Here is a 16156-nt window from a genome sequence, read left to right on the forward strand (position 1 = left end):
AGGTAGACCTAGTATACCATTAGTAACGAAAAGAATAATTAATAAAGAAATAAGCAATATAAAAAGTAAAGACCCAATGAAATATGTACACCTTGGTGGAACAGAGATATTGATAAACATATGTTTTAGAGAAGGAATAGATACACCAATAGAATTATATTTAGCAGATGATAGAATTATAAAACCTATTGAAAAAAGTATAATAACTGCCATAAAAGAAAATTTAATATACCAAAAATTTAAATTTATAATAACTGTGAATTATGTGGCAATAACAGATAAAAACATAGATATAGAAGAAGATTTAGAAATAATAAATGATAGAATAAGTACAACAAAAAGAATAGCTCATGAAAAACAAGAATCATCAAGCTCATAAAAAGGAACAAGTTATGAAACAACTTCAACAGTTAATTTAAATCAATATTATATAACAGGAACAATAAATGAAAAAGAATATTTAATACTCTTAAACACAGGACAAGAAGAAAATTATATAGAAAAATATCTAGTAAAAATTGAAAAAATAAGATCTAATACTAATATATGCCCAGATCTACCAAGAAGTCTAATAAACATTAAAGATACAACAGAAAAAGAAATAATAATAGGAGTCAGAAAAATAAAAATAGAATTTGAAATAAAGGAAGAAATGCAAAAATCAGACATAATATTAAGAATAAAATGGTTAGAAAAAGTAAAACCATACAATATAGAACATACATAATTTTCTATAACATATAATAAAGAAAAATTATTAATAAAAAAAGCTTTGACATGATATGAAAATATATGTACTTGTAAAAATAACAGTAGAAGGATATTATAATAGGTATTATACACCTATGATAGATACAGGAGCAGAAGCAAACTTATGTAGATACAACTGTTTACCAGAAAGTAAATGGGATAAATTAAAAACACCAATAGTACTAAAAAGATTTAATAATGAAGGAAGTTTAATTACATATAAAGCTAAAAATATAAAAAGTACAGATATGAGATAAAATAATAACAATAGAAGAAATCTATAATTATGAAGTAACATCAAAAGATATGCTTTTAGGAATGTCATTTTTAGATAAATTATACCCACATATAATAACTAAAACAGATTGGTGGTTTACAATACCATGTAAACAAAAAGTAAGATCAAAAAGAGTTATTAATAAAATAAGAAAGAAAACTGATTGGATAAAAGAAAGTGAAAAAATTACACAAAAGTTAGAAAAAATAAAAAATACAGAAGACACAGTAGAACTAGTTATATTTTTGATAAATAAAAAAGAAATAACTATATTTTCAATAAATAAGGTAGAAATAATAAAGAAAAGATTAAGACAATTATACAGTGAAGATCCATTAAAAGGATGGGAAAAACATAAAACTACTATAAAAAATTGAATTAATAGATAAAAATAGTATAATAACTCAAAAACCATTAACATATAATTTTGACGATTTAAAAAGATTTAAAATGCATATAGATGAATTATTAAAAATAGTATACACAAAGAAGCAATAGTAAACATAATAGCCCAACATTTATAGTAAATAAACATAGTGAACAAAAGAGAGAAAAAAGTAGAATGGTGATTGACTATAGAAATTTAAATGCAAAAACTATGACATATACTTATCCAATACCAAATAAGATATTAGAAATAAGATAAATACAAGGATATAATTACTTTAGTAAATTTGATTGTAAATCAGGATTTTACCACTTAAAGTTAGATGAAAATTCTAAGGAATTAACTGCATTTACAGTACCATAAGGATATTATGAATGGAATGTGTTATCATTTTGATATAAAAATACACTAGGTAGGTATCAACACTTTATGGATAGTTATTTTAAACAATTACCTAATTGTATAGTATACATAGATGATATACTACTATATACAAAAACTAAAGAGGAATATTTAAAATTATTAGAACAATTTACAGATATAATAAAAAAATCGAGAATAAGTTTAAGTGAAAAGAAAGCCGAAATTGTGAAAAACCAGATAGAGTTTTTAAGAATACAAATAGATAAAAGTGGAGTAAAATTGCAACAACATATAGTACAAAAAATAATAAATTCAAAAGAAGAAATCTATAATTATGAAGTAACATCAAAAGATATGCTTTTAGGAATGTCATTTTTAGATAAATTATACCCACATATAATAACTAAAACAGATTGGTGGTTTACAATACCATGTAAACAAAAAGTAAGATCAAAAAGAGTTATTAATAAAATAAGAAAGAAAACTGATTGGATAAAAGAAAGTGAAAAAATTACACAAAAGTTAGAAAAAATAAAAAATACAGAAGACACAGTAGAACTAGTTATATTTTTGATAAATAAAAAAGAAATAACTATATTTTCAATAAATAAGGTAGAAATAATAAAGAAAAGATTAAGACAATTATACAGTGAAGATCCATTAAAAGGATGGGAAAAACATAAAACTACTATAAAAATTGAATTAATAGATAAAAGTGGTATAATAACTCAAAAACCATAAACATATAATTTTGACGATTTAAAAAGATTTAAAATGCATATAGATGAATTATTAAAAATAGTATACACAAAGAAGCAATAGTAAACATAATAGCCCAACATTTATAGTAAATAAACATAGTGAACAAAAGAGAGAAAAAAGTAGAATGGTGATTGACTATAGAAATTTAAATGCAAAAACTATGACATATACTTATCCAATACCAAATAAGATATTAGAAATAAGATAAATACAAGGATATAATTACTTTAGTAAATTTGATTGTAAATCAGGATTTTACCACTTAAAGTTAGATGAAAATTCTAAGGAATTAACTGCATTTACAGTACCACAAGGGTATTATGAATGGAATGTGTTATCATTTTGATATAAAAATACACCAGGTAGTTATCAACACTTTATGGATAGTTATTTTAAACAATTACCTAATTGTATAGTATACATAGATGATATACTAGTATATACAAAAACTAAAGAGGAATATTTAAAATTATTAGAATAATTTACAGATATAATAGAAAAATCGAGAATAAGTTTAAGTGAAAAGAAAGCCGAAATTGTGAAAAACCAGATAGAGTTTTTAAGAATACAAATAGATAAAAGTGGAGTAAAATTGCAACAACATATAGTACAAAAAATAATAAATTCAAAAGAAGAATTAGATACAAAAAAGAAATTACAATCATTTTTAGGATTAGTAAACCAAGTAAGAGAATATATACCAAAATTAGCAGAAAACCTAACGCCATTACAGTAAAAAATTTAAAAAGGATATAGAATATAATTACAAAGAGGAAGATAAAAAACAAGTTCAGAAAATAAAAATACTTTGTAAAGATTTACTAAAATTATAATTTTTAGACGAATATAAAAAATTTATATATATAGTAGAAGCAGATGCTAGTGAATATAGTTATGGAGGAGTACTTAACTATAGATATGAAGAAGAAAAATTAGAACATCATGGTAGATACTACTCAGGTACGTTTAATGAAATAAAAATAAAATGAGAAATAAATAGAAAAGAATAATGTTCATTATATAAATGTTTATTAGTATTTGAGCCATATATTGTATATAACAAGTTTATTATACGAACAGATAATACACAGGTACGCTGGTGGTTAACAAAGAAAATACAAAATTCAGTTACAACGAAAGAGATTCGGAGACTAGTATTAAATATATTAAATTTTACATTTACAATTGAAGTAATTCGTAATAAAAAAAATGTTATTGCAGATTACATATCAAGACAAAGCCACACAGACTGGTATAATAGAAGATGATGCTTTGGAAAAAATACTCAAAACCCTAACTACGCTTTCAATGAAAATGGACAGTATGGGTAATAAATAGGAAAGCTAAAGACTAATGAAGTTAAACTGAAGTCTAAAGCTATGAATCAGCTAACTCAGAAGTGTGCAGAGCTATGTTGATCGGAAGACATCAAAATTTCAAAGCTAAAAGGAGACGTTGGGACACTCCATAAAACCCATAACGTTTATCAATCTACAATTGCAGGTACAAGCAAAGGAGTTAGTGGACAAAGATATCAGAACATGAACATGAATAAAATATTTGAAAAACCATTTATACCAAAAACACAAAAAGACCCCTCATTCATATCCTCAAAAATTACCACATATCGAGAAAGTTTGAACTAAGATAAAAAAAGCCTATAACCACATAACCCGAGCTTACATAGAAAATATCCACAAAATACAAACTTATCTACACCTTAAACCTAGAGCCACAGATATCTAAGAACCAAACACAAACACTATATCCCAAAGATTACAAGGTTACAACAAGTTAATCGCACTACCAAAAAACAACCCAAGCTTAGGTAGAACTTATTTCAGTTATGGATTATTAAATATCGTATATACCCATGAAGGAAATGAACTAACAGGTACACCAGAATTATATAGAGCATTCACCACTTATAAAAGAATAATCAAAGGAAATCTATTTTTTATAAAGTTTTATACTGCACCAGCAGAGATATTATATGACGAGATCAAACCAGTTATACAAATTGTAAAAATAGGATTAACCAGAGATATTATTATACCGGAAGATATTGTTTAGTATCCAGAGATACCTAAAATCGAGATACCATATTTTTATGCAAATAAACGACTTATTGGAATGTCTACAATTGTTCAAGAATTAGCAAATAATTATATCAATGGAAACCCTATATGGAGCTTTTATTCAAGAGATGATCAAATAATTTATTCAAATTCAAGAGAACTACGACAAACATATATGGAAGATGCTAGACAATGGATTCTGACATTACTCAAACCAGAGAAACAACCAACTGCAAGAGCAATTAGGAAGGGATTTATGATAGAAGAATTGTTAACAAGATATTGCAAAATGATAGGACATAAATATCCAGACCATCTATGTTCAAGATATAATGGAGAAGATAATATTATCCTGGAAGTCTAGCTAGAATAAAAAAAATCAACCAAGAAGATAAGGACGCCAGCTAGAAGATAAAAATCAATGGAGCAATAATGGAATAGAAAGAAGAAAAGATAATAAAAGTTATGAAAGAAAGTGACATGTGAATAATTTTCTTCACTTTTGATACGTAAGTTATTATAGCATTTACTAGTTTTTGATAAATTTTGACTTTTCTATGGCAAAGTGCCATTATTGTATAGCTTTAGTCTTTATTAATTTTATCTTTTTGTAGAATAGTCTTAAGATTTTTTGTAAAGTCTTTTGTAAATAGGACAAGTGTAAAGTAGAAAATAGTTTACGCGTTTTCTTTTAGGCTATAAATATGTAAGCCATTCGGCAAGATAAAGGCAAGACTTTCATGTGTTGAAAGAAAGCCTACTCTCTTGTACACAAAAAACTTTTTGAATATTTAATAAAAAACATATATATTTCTAAGGAAAAGCTATGGATAAACAAAGCCTAGAATTATCAAACCTACCAGAACAGGTATATTTTTTTACGATTATGAATAGCTAAATTCATAAATTCCTGACAATTATGATATGATAAAATAAGTTCATGTTAGTTACTTTATAGTAGAATTAATCGGAGAATAGCATGTTAAAAAGTTTATTAGAAAAGTGGAAAAGGAGAAAAATTTCAAAGAACTATGCCATCCTAAAGGTGAAACCGGTGAGGCAAAGAAAGCCGTGATAGGGGAGTAGCCAGAGTAAAGGCACTGTTTAAGGGAAAAGTATATAGATTACCATGCTAATAGTGATCGAAGAACATGTTATTTAAGAGTAATCTAGTATATAGTAATCTAAATGATCATATTTTATTATTTGTATGATTGAAGGGAATATTTTGAAATAGCATCATATGAAAAATGAATACTTATTTACCTGACGAAATGGTAGATAAATTTAAAATACTCGTTTTGTTTGTACTTAAGAATATAGAAAATAAAGATATAAGAAAAATCATATGGGAAAAAATATTTGGTAAATATTTTCTGACTAGAATAAATTATATACCACACCTTCCTACCTACTCTTAGAAATATCTGCATGCCAAACCTACATATCAACCATGATAAATTACGTATATTAAGAATATTGGAAAATGGATATGAAATATATACAATTAATAGAAAAACTAATGAAAACAAATCTAGAAAAATACATGAGAATTAAAGATATAAAATATATAGAATTCCTTAATGAAAATATACAAGAATTATTAAGATTAAAACAAACAACCAATAAATATTATGATAAAGCATTTAATAAACTATAAATTACTAAAATCCAATTTCAAGTTATCCAAGTTATTCATAGAAACCTAAGCATCATATGAACAATACGACAAGCAATATATCTGATAAAATTAAGATACTTGTTTTATATATCATTAAAGACTTAGAAATAGAAGACATAAAGAAAATAATATGGGAAAAAGTATTTAATAAAGAATCAATAAGTCTAGAATGGTTAGAAGAAATGCATGATCTTAGCTTATATTATTCAGATAGTTATTACTCAGATAATAATAGTTGTTATTGAGATGGATATTGTACAGATTAAAAATGTTAGAATATATTAAAAGAGTTAGAGTAAAACAAAGTTGGCTATACGAAGAAATTAATTATTGAAACCAACTTAGAAGAGGAAGAGAACAATTAAAAGAAAGATTAATTTGGATAAATAAAACCATGAACAGGCAGAAAATGAGCTGACTTGGTCAGCCGGTCTAAAATTACCCAAATAGAATCATACTGGTTTTGGGTCCTTGGAAATCCCGTAATAAATTCCATATTGATCATCTCCCACTTCCATAAAGGCAAAGCTATCTCTTAGGATGTACCACCTGGTCTCATATACTCTACCTTAACTTGTTGACAATTCAAACACTTGAAAAAAATTATCCATACCACACTTTATATTATTCCACCAATATATAGCTTTTAGATCATGATACGTCTTAGTAGTGCCTGGGTGAACAACATACCTCGAAGTGTGAGCTTCATCAAGGATTCTCTTTCGCAACCCATTTACATCTAGCACCCATAGTCTACCCTGATATCTCAAGATTCCATCACCACTAATTCTAAAAGACATCACCTTCTGTTGACCCACATCTTTCTTGATCTACATCAAGATGGGATCTTCAACCTGCTTCTCTTTAACTTTAGCACAAAGGGAAGATTTAGCTACTTCATGAACAACTACTCCCCCATCTTCAAAATTTAAGAGTCACACTCCTAGATTTGCAAGTCGGTGAATATCCTTCACCATCTCCCTCTTTCCCTTTTCAATATGAGAAAGACTGACCATAGACAACCTACTGAGGGCATCGACTACCATATTTTCCTTGCTTGGATGATAGTGCAGAATCATGTCATAATCTTTTAAAAGATCCGACCAACGCCTTTGCCTAAGCTTTGATTCTTTGTACGAGAAAACATACTGTAAACTCTTGTCGTCAGTAAATATATCAATATGTACCCCATAGAGATAATGCTTCCAGAATAGTACACAAAAAACCCCTCCGTACCTTTCGAAAGAGTCAAAATAGGAGCAGTTGTAAACTTATTTTTTAGCTTCTCAAAACTCTTCTCATAGGTGTCAGACCACACAAACTTTATCTTTTTTTTTGCATCAACTTAGTAAGTGGTGAAGCTATGGAAGAAAAACTCTCTACAAATCTTTTGTAATACCCTGCCAAACCCAAGAAGCTCCGAATATCGATTGGAGTAATGGGTCTGGGCCATTTTTGCATTGCCTCAATCTTTTGGGGATCAACCTTAATCCCATCACTAGACACAATATGCCACAAGAAAGCAATAACATTAAGCCAAAATTCGCAGTTGGAAAATTTTGCATACAACTTATGATCTTTGAGAGTCAGAAGGATGATTCAGAGGTGATTGGCATGGTCCTCCTCACTCTTGGAATAAATCAGAATATCATCAATGAAAACTATAACAAACAGATCTAGAAACTGACAGAACACCCTGTTCATAAGATCTGTAAAGGCTACAGGGCCGTTAGTCAACCCAAAGGACATGACTAGGAACTCGTAATGACCGTATTTAGTTCGAAAAGATGTTTTGGGAATGTCTGACTCTCTAAATTTCAACTTATGTATCCCGAATGAAGGTCTATCTTTGAAAAATATTTAGCACCCTGAAGTTAGTCCAAGAGATCATCAATCCTAGGAAGAGGATATTTATTTTTAACAGTGACCTTATTTAGCTGGAGGTAATCTATGCACATACGCAGGGAACCATCTTTCTTTCGCACAAAGAGTATAGGTGCACCCCAGGGAGTATAAAACCTTTGTCTAGAAGGTCTGCTAGCTATTCTTTCAACTCTTTCAGTTCTGTAGAAGCCATTCTATATTGCAAAATAGAAATGGGACAGGTGTCTGGCAATAAATCAATACCAAAATCTATCTCCCTATCAGGTGGTATTTCTGGGAGATCATCTGGAAAGACTTTTGGAAATGCATTTACCACAGGGATTGACTAGAGAAGAAGACTTTCGAAATTAGAATCTTTAACTTGAATAAAATGATACAAACAACCTTTGGAGATAAGTTTAAGGGCTCTGAGATAAGATATAAATTTCACCCTAGGTGCTAAAGAATGCCCCCCATTCTATCACTGGTTCATTCAAAAAAAAAATGTGACTCCTCAGGTTCTACAATCTAATGTGGCATAGCATGAATGAAGCTAGTCCATCCCTAGGATAGTATCAAAATCAATCATATCTAGGTCTATGAGGTCTGCCACGGTATTTCAGCCACAAATATTCCCCACATAATTTTTATACACTCTCCTAGACACAACAGAATCTCCCACTAGAGTAGAAACAGAGAAAGGTTCCAAAATTTTATCGGGCTCAAACCCAAAACTAATAGCCACATAAGGGGTCACATAGGATAAGGTAGACCCGAGATCAAGTAATACATAAGCATCACGAGAAAAGATTTGTAATGTACCGGTGACTATGTCTGGCGAGGCTTTCGCCTCCTGGCAGTTGGACAAAGCACACAGTTGGTTGCATCCACTCTCGGTAATTGAGGTGGTGCCCTTTTTGGGTGGTAGTGGTATGGAAGAATTTACCTGAGATTTAGCACCACCAATACTCCTTATAACAGAAGGACAATCTCTCTAAAAATAAACCGACTGGCCATATGAATAGCATACTATCAAACCCAGCTGACACCTTCCTGATGACGCCTACCATAGGTCTCACACCGCAGAAACGTATGATGCTGCTGAGCTATGCTTCCTTATTACTGGGTATCTTGAGATCTGGATCCATGATTAGTTTGGGAACTCTGAGGTCGTCGGTCTACTAGAGTTCTGGGAGCTGGGGCGCTGGCTGTGAACTAAGCATTAACACAATTCTTCTTCTTATTCTGCCATTTAATTCCCTAATTACCCCTCTATGGTTGACTGTGGTTCTGATCCACCATTTTGGCTCTCTTTTCCTATCTATCCTTATCCCTAGATTCAGTGATTCTCTTCTTCTGCTTCTCTACCTGCTGGATATGCACTGACAGCCTAGAGAAGTCCATGTCCCTGTTCATCATAGCCCCCTTACATTCAAGCACTACGTCATCCAAAAGGCCGGATGTAAATTTTCTCATTCGGGCTCTCATATTACCATCTATCTCTGGAGCATAACGAGCCAGTTGGTTGAACTTTAGAGCGTACTCCTTGAAAATTATTTTTCCTTGCTTAAGGTTCATAAACTCCTCAGCTTTGGCCTCTCACAACTCAAGGGGATAGAACTAATCAAGGAAGGCTTCCACAAATGCGCCCCACACCGTGGGCTCAAGACTCTCATCCTTTGAATCCTCCCACTCATTATACCAATGGTTCACAACTTCTTTAAGCTGGTAAGCTACTAATTCCACCCCTTCTATATGCATCACCTTAAAGATTTTCTCCATCTCATCCACAAATAGCTGTGGATCCACTTCTACCTTGGCACCTGAAAACTTGGGCAGGTTCTTTCTCATAAAATGACCCACCCTAGTATACTCAGTTATGACCAATGCAAACCCAACATCTTCTAATCGTTGAGTCTGTGTGGCTACCAACTGAGCAATCATGTGAATGGATTATCTAAATTCTGTATTCCATACCTCTTTTTTGTGAGGTTGAGTACGGTTATTCCCCAATTAGGGAGCTCTAGGTTCCCTAGGTGTGTTGGACTGAGTAAGTGGGACTCTCGGAGTAGCATCAATCTCCAGAGTCTGAGCTTTATTTTGGGTCCTCATCCCATGAGTGGGATGGACCTCATTTGTCTGTGCATTCTGATCGACAGTACGATGGTGAGGCATGATTATTTTTTTTAAATGCAAGAGATCATGGATTAGAGGACAGATTACACTCCAAAGCACGAACTAAATTACAAAGAGAGAAAATATTCTAAAACTCCTAGTAGTCTTCTACTTATAAGTGTGGAATGCTACACACCCATCAACATGACTCTACCCGATGCGATTTCGCAGATACCCTGGCACCATGAACCATGCTCTGATACCAAGTTTGTCATGACCTGAACTAGGGCTTGGCCATAATGGATATCCCAAACTATGAAGGCCCGAATATCCTACTCTGTCTGATCTGGTAATCATGCACAACATTCATATAGTAAAAGAAAATATGAAATTATGATCTAATACAGAAACATGGTCATACTCTGGATTTTAGTTTAATAATACAGAATGAAATCCAAAAATAACTAAACAACTTCTGGTACAGTCTGTGAAATCTCTACTATATGATTTAAAGATAACTATTTGAAAAGCTAGGACAAGGCCCCCAGTAGGTCAAAACCATAAAAGATAATAAATGTCTAAAAATAACTAGGCCTTTTGAAATATAGAAGGCTCATTGACTAGACCCTGCACTTTTATCTGAAGAAATCTACTACTTATCAGGACCCCTAGACTGTGCCTCAGAACCTGGAAGGTAGGGAGGTCAATACACATGTACTGGTACGCAGAGCAATCCAAAATAAAGCTTTTAATATATATAAAATAGATAAAACATAACATACGATATAAATTCCAAAACACATGGCCATCTTTTATAATCATAAAAATTTTCTGTCAATGCAGCTTTTGATATTTGTATTACCTCTGAGTTAGGTGGCACTCCTCTACAAGTATGATATTCCATGAGCTATATAGAATCTGCCATTGACTCGGCATGGAAGCCCCCAACCCAAGTGTGCCGCAAGGGTTGGAGTGTCTGAGTTTGATATGCCACAGGGCCCTAGGCCAGCGTATAATAATATACCTAGATTGGAAAATCACAATTTTGGGGAATAAGTTGTCTAAACTCGTGCCTTCTTCGGGGAACCACCTAAGCTCTCTTCATGCCTAATTTTAGTCTATTTTGAAACATGCATCATTCTAGTTTCAAAAATCAAAAAATCTAATTTTAAACATGCATTCCATTCAGTTCTGAATTAATATGGCATTATCTAAGTTGGTGTCATCACACCGAGACTTGCAAGTCCTTTTTCTGAGCCATAATGCATCATGCTTGATTCTTTCATCAAAAATCAATTCATACCACCCAAACATGCAAATAGTATAAGATATTTTATGTTCCAAAAAATAAATCAAAACTATGCAGGAATTCTTCAAACTTATGGTGGTCATGTGCTTTTGGCAAAACCATGCCCTCTTTCATTATATGTAAATTCAACATTTATCTACATGCACAACCCTCTCTTCTGATTCCACAATCATGTTCAAATCATAGTATAAATCAAGACCTTTCATATCATGCTTTTCAAAATAATCTATATCATACGAATAATAAGAAAAATCATATCAAGAGAGGGATTCATTATAATTCATGCTCTCAATTGAATATTCTTCCTTAAACACATGGATACATATATATTGATTTTTAAATCAATTTGGAAAAAGGCCTAAAGACCTAAACAATGTCATTGAGACTTCTAAAACATGATTATAAATCATAAATCTAAAACCTTTTTTCTTAAAATCATGATTTCTATACCCATAATATTTTTAGGAAAACCCCACATACTTCAATTTATGAATTTGATGAATGATTCTTGAAGACTACGTTTTGGGGATTCCAAATCTTCAATTAGTTTTGAAAATCCATGATTGAATCTTGAGTTATTTGAGTTTTTAGTTTGAAACCCTAGGTAGTAATTTGTATGATTTTGGATGAATTCTGGTGTCTTTAGGATTAAATCCCACGTTCAAGCTGATAAGGGGGTGGAAAATACCTAATGTACCCTTAATGAGATGGAATAAAAATATCACTGGGAGCCCGATTTTATGGGCCAACGCGACATGCCACAATCGCAGTGACTCATTGGAAATTGACGAATGGGATTCTTAGGGTCACCGCGATGAGGAGCCATCGCATTGTCCCACTGGTTGGGACCTGGAGCTTCAGCACGATGTGCCACATTCGCGCTAGGCTACTAGAATTTGGAAATTGTTAAATAGACCCCCTCCGCGATGTGTCAAGCACCAAAATAATGTTATTTTATGATTAGGACTTAAATTAGCCATAAGTTCTTGCTCGGGTATCAGATTGGGCGAATCTTATATTGATGGAAAGCTCATCCAGTTTCCCACATCATAAAAAGTAGAACATATGGAAAGTATATGTGGTTTAAACTTTACTCACTTTGGAAGTAAAAAATGAGATTAAGTCTCTTTGACACCATTCTAGTCATTTAACTCTGAGAACATATTACCACGAGCTAATGCATTGACGATGCGGCGCATCATAAATAGCCAATGTGTCATTTTCGGTATTCCATGAGATAATCAAGGCACCACCCCACATATTCTGTACATGACCAACTCACGAATTCTTCTGCTACACGGCCAAGGCTTGGTACTTTACTATAAAAAGAATATGTTGTAATCTTTATGGAGAATCTTGGACATTTTGGACAATTGAGGGGCTGCTGAAACTTCATATTTTAGGGTTTAATTACATTAATTTAGTTCATTCTTGTCTTTAGTTTTTAATTACAATCTTGTGATTATGATAATGTCTATGTGTGGCTAAACACCCTCTTTTCAGGGTTAAAACCAAGACCATAAAGACTATTATTTTGAATTGATTTCATTTAATTTGCTTGTCAAAGTGGTTGTTTTTTCATCCTTCTTTTCATTATTTATAGGATTGATCACCTTTAGAATACACATATAGTCAACCTTGTGATCTCAGGAGAGGGAATAGAGAGATAAGGAATATGAATTAATGTCTAGGACAGGGATATACTTAGAAGCCATACTTGATTTAAACATAGGATGATAGCTTAAATAACTTAATTGGATTATTATATCCCCGCTCAATGATGTATTTGTAATGTCCAAATTAGGTAAACGATTAGAGGTCGGGAGACCATTATCATGCGATTAACTCTACGAATCAACAACCAAGATAAGCGAGTTAATTAATGAAGTTCAATAACATAGTATAATTATTCAAAGTACTTTAACCCTGGGCTTTACTCCATAGATTATTTTAACACTTTACTCTACTCGCAGTTTTCTTTACATTTAGTTATAACTTAAAAACTCTCTTTTGGTTACTCTCGCATCAATTAAATTTGAATTATGAACTAAAATCAAATATTTGTTAGAATAAGTCCCTGTGGGGTTGATATTCGGCTTTCTTGAAGGCCACTATATTACTTGGTAGACTACGTACACTTGCGTGTGTGCTTGGGAGCTGTCAAGTTTTTAGCATCATTATCGAGGACTTATAATTTGGCAACTAATTTATTGTTAGTTTTACTTTTAGATTTCTTTGGTATTTTTACTCATGTTCTTGTTTTGTATTTGCAGGAAATAGGTTTACAGGTTAGTAAGATGGCAAAGGATCGGGAATTGGTTGAACTAAGCAAAGAACCTGAGCAATGTTTCCATCAAAGAAGGAGAGAAGCAACCTTCTCCTACAAATTCCTCAAATTGAAGAAGATCAAGGTAATCCTGCTCTTATGGATGGAAAACAAGTAGCCCACAGGACAGTTAGAGAAGTGGCAATCTTACTTCTGATGAATTTGACCTTACCTTTTCAGAAACCAGCAGTTGGAGGGAGGTTCAAGCTCAAGAATAATATGGTGCATCCATTTATAAGAAGTGGACAATTCATAAGTCTTGCACATGACGATTTACAGGTTCACATGCAGAATTTCATTGAGCTCACTGACATATTTATTTTGGAAGATGTGAATATTAATTATGGGAGGCTGACACTCTTCCCTTATTCACTTATTGGGGAAGCTAAAAAGTGGTTTAATTTTAAGCCAGCTAATTCAATCATATCATGGGATGGCTTAGCCTAAAAGTTCCTCATTAGATTCTTTCATATGGTAAAATTACAAAACTTTATAGTAAGATAGTGAGAAACAGAGGACAAACGAGAACCTTTATCATGATTGGGAGCAGTTCAAAGATTTTCTCCTAGACTATCCACAACATCAACAGTCAAATGAGGCACCTGCTCATACTTTTATAGAAGCACTTGACAATAATAAAATTTTTTTGCTAGATTCAGTTGCAGGTGGTCAAGCACTAGAGTTGACTTATGATAAGATGTACACTTTATTAAACCGTATAGTACAAGGGAATATCAAGTGGCATTTTACTTAAGGAACGCAACAAAAAAATTATGGGTGTATTGGAGGTGGACCAATATACTGCTTTATCTGCTTAGGTTTTTTCACTACAAAATTTGATAAACACTCAGTTTACTAGCCTGAAATTATGAGTTACACATCCTGCAATAATAGTTAATGTAGTTCAGCAGACCAGCGGATGATGTGAGATTTGTGGCAGCAGTAGTCATTCTGTTGCCATATGTGCTGTAAATCTAGCATTTGTAATATATGTGGGAAATGCTTAAAGACCAAATTATGGTAATTCACAGCAACAAATTCAGCAACCACAAGCATAAGAAAATCAGTCAATTAGCAATTTGGAGGAGATGATAAACAGATTCTAACTAATCAAATACAGTTGGCTGTGGATTTAAAGAACCAACAAGCAGCCATAAGAATTTTAGAGTTGCTGTTGGGGCAGTTATTACAGAGATTAAATACCAGGCCTCAAGGTGGTTTTCCATGAGATATATAAAAAACAAAACAAGTAATGACAGTCACTTTGAGGAGTGGTAAAGAGCTTAATGTAGAACCTCCAAAGGCAACTAAGGAGGTGGATACTGAGTTGAGTCCTAAGAAGGTATATAACAAAGTTGCTGAAAAGTTAAGGAAGCCTGAGTACTCGAAAGAAAAAGTTGTTGAAGAAGCGAAGAAGATCCCTGAACTACCTTTCCCATAGAAGCATATAAAGGCAAAGGATGATACGTGCTTTAAGAAGTTCTTTGACACGTTCAGAGAACTACATATTAACCTTCCTCTTTTAGATATTTTGCAGGTAATGCAAAGTACGCTAAGTACTTGAGGGATGTGGTGGATAATAAAGTGAAGTTGTAGGATGTAGAGATGTTACCACTCACTAGGAGTGTAGTTTTATGGTTACTCATGCCAAAAAATCTTAAAGACTATGGGAAGTTTACTCTCCTCATTAGGAATAGAAACAGAGAGGCGGTTTAGGCACTTAGTGATTTAGGGGCAAGTATCAACTAGATGTCCCTATCTTTTTTCAGTGCATTGGGTCTTAGGAAGCCTATACTGAGCTCTATACTACTGCAGCTGGCAAACGGGACCATATCCCATCATGAAGGAGTTATACAGGATGTCCTCATAAAGGTTGGTAAATGTATTATTCCTGTTGACTATTTTATTTTAGATTTAAAGGCAGACGAATAGGTACTAACTATCTTGGGATGTCTATTTTTAGCAATGAGAGAAGTTTTAATTGATGTGAAAGAGGTTGCGCTCACAATGAGGTTGGAGGATAAAGAGGTGTTTTTTTAAGTGTACAAAACTCTTAACACACTATCCCACTTTAAAGACTTGTGCATAATTACTGTGATTGAAGGGGATAAGTGTGGGTTGGTGGATCCTATTTCACAAAAAACCTCTTAGTACACCCTCATTGAGCATCCTAAGCAACAACCACCTAAGTCTGATATGATGTAGATTGATGAGCTTGAAAAGGCTAAAGTTGAAAAAGTTGTT

This window comes from Capsicum annuum, chromosome 2, assembly GCF_002878395.1.
Source record: "Capsicum annuum cultivar UCD-10X-F1 chromosome 2, UCD10Xv1.1, whole genome shotgun sequence".
NCBI classification, from domain to species: domain Eukaryota; kingdom Viridiplantae; phylum Streptophyta; class Magnoliopsida; order Solanales; family Solanaceae; genus Capsicum; species Capsicum annuum.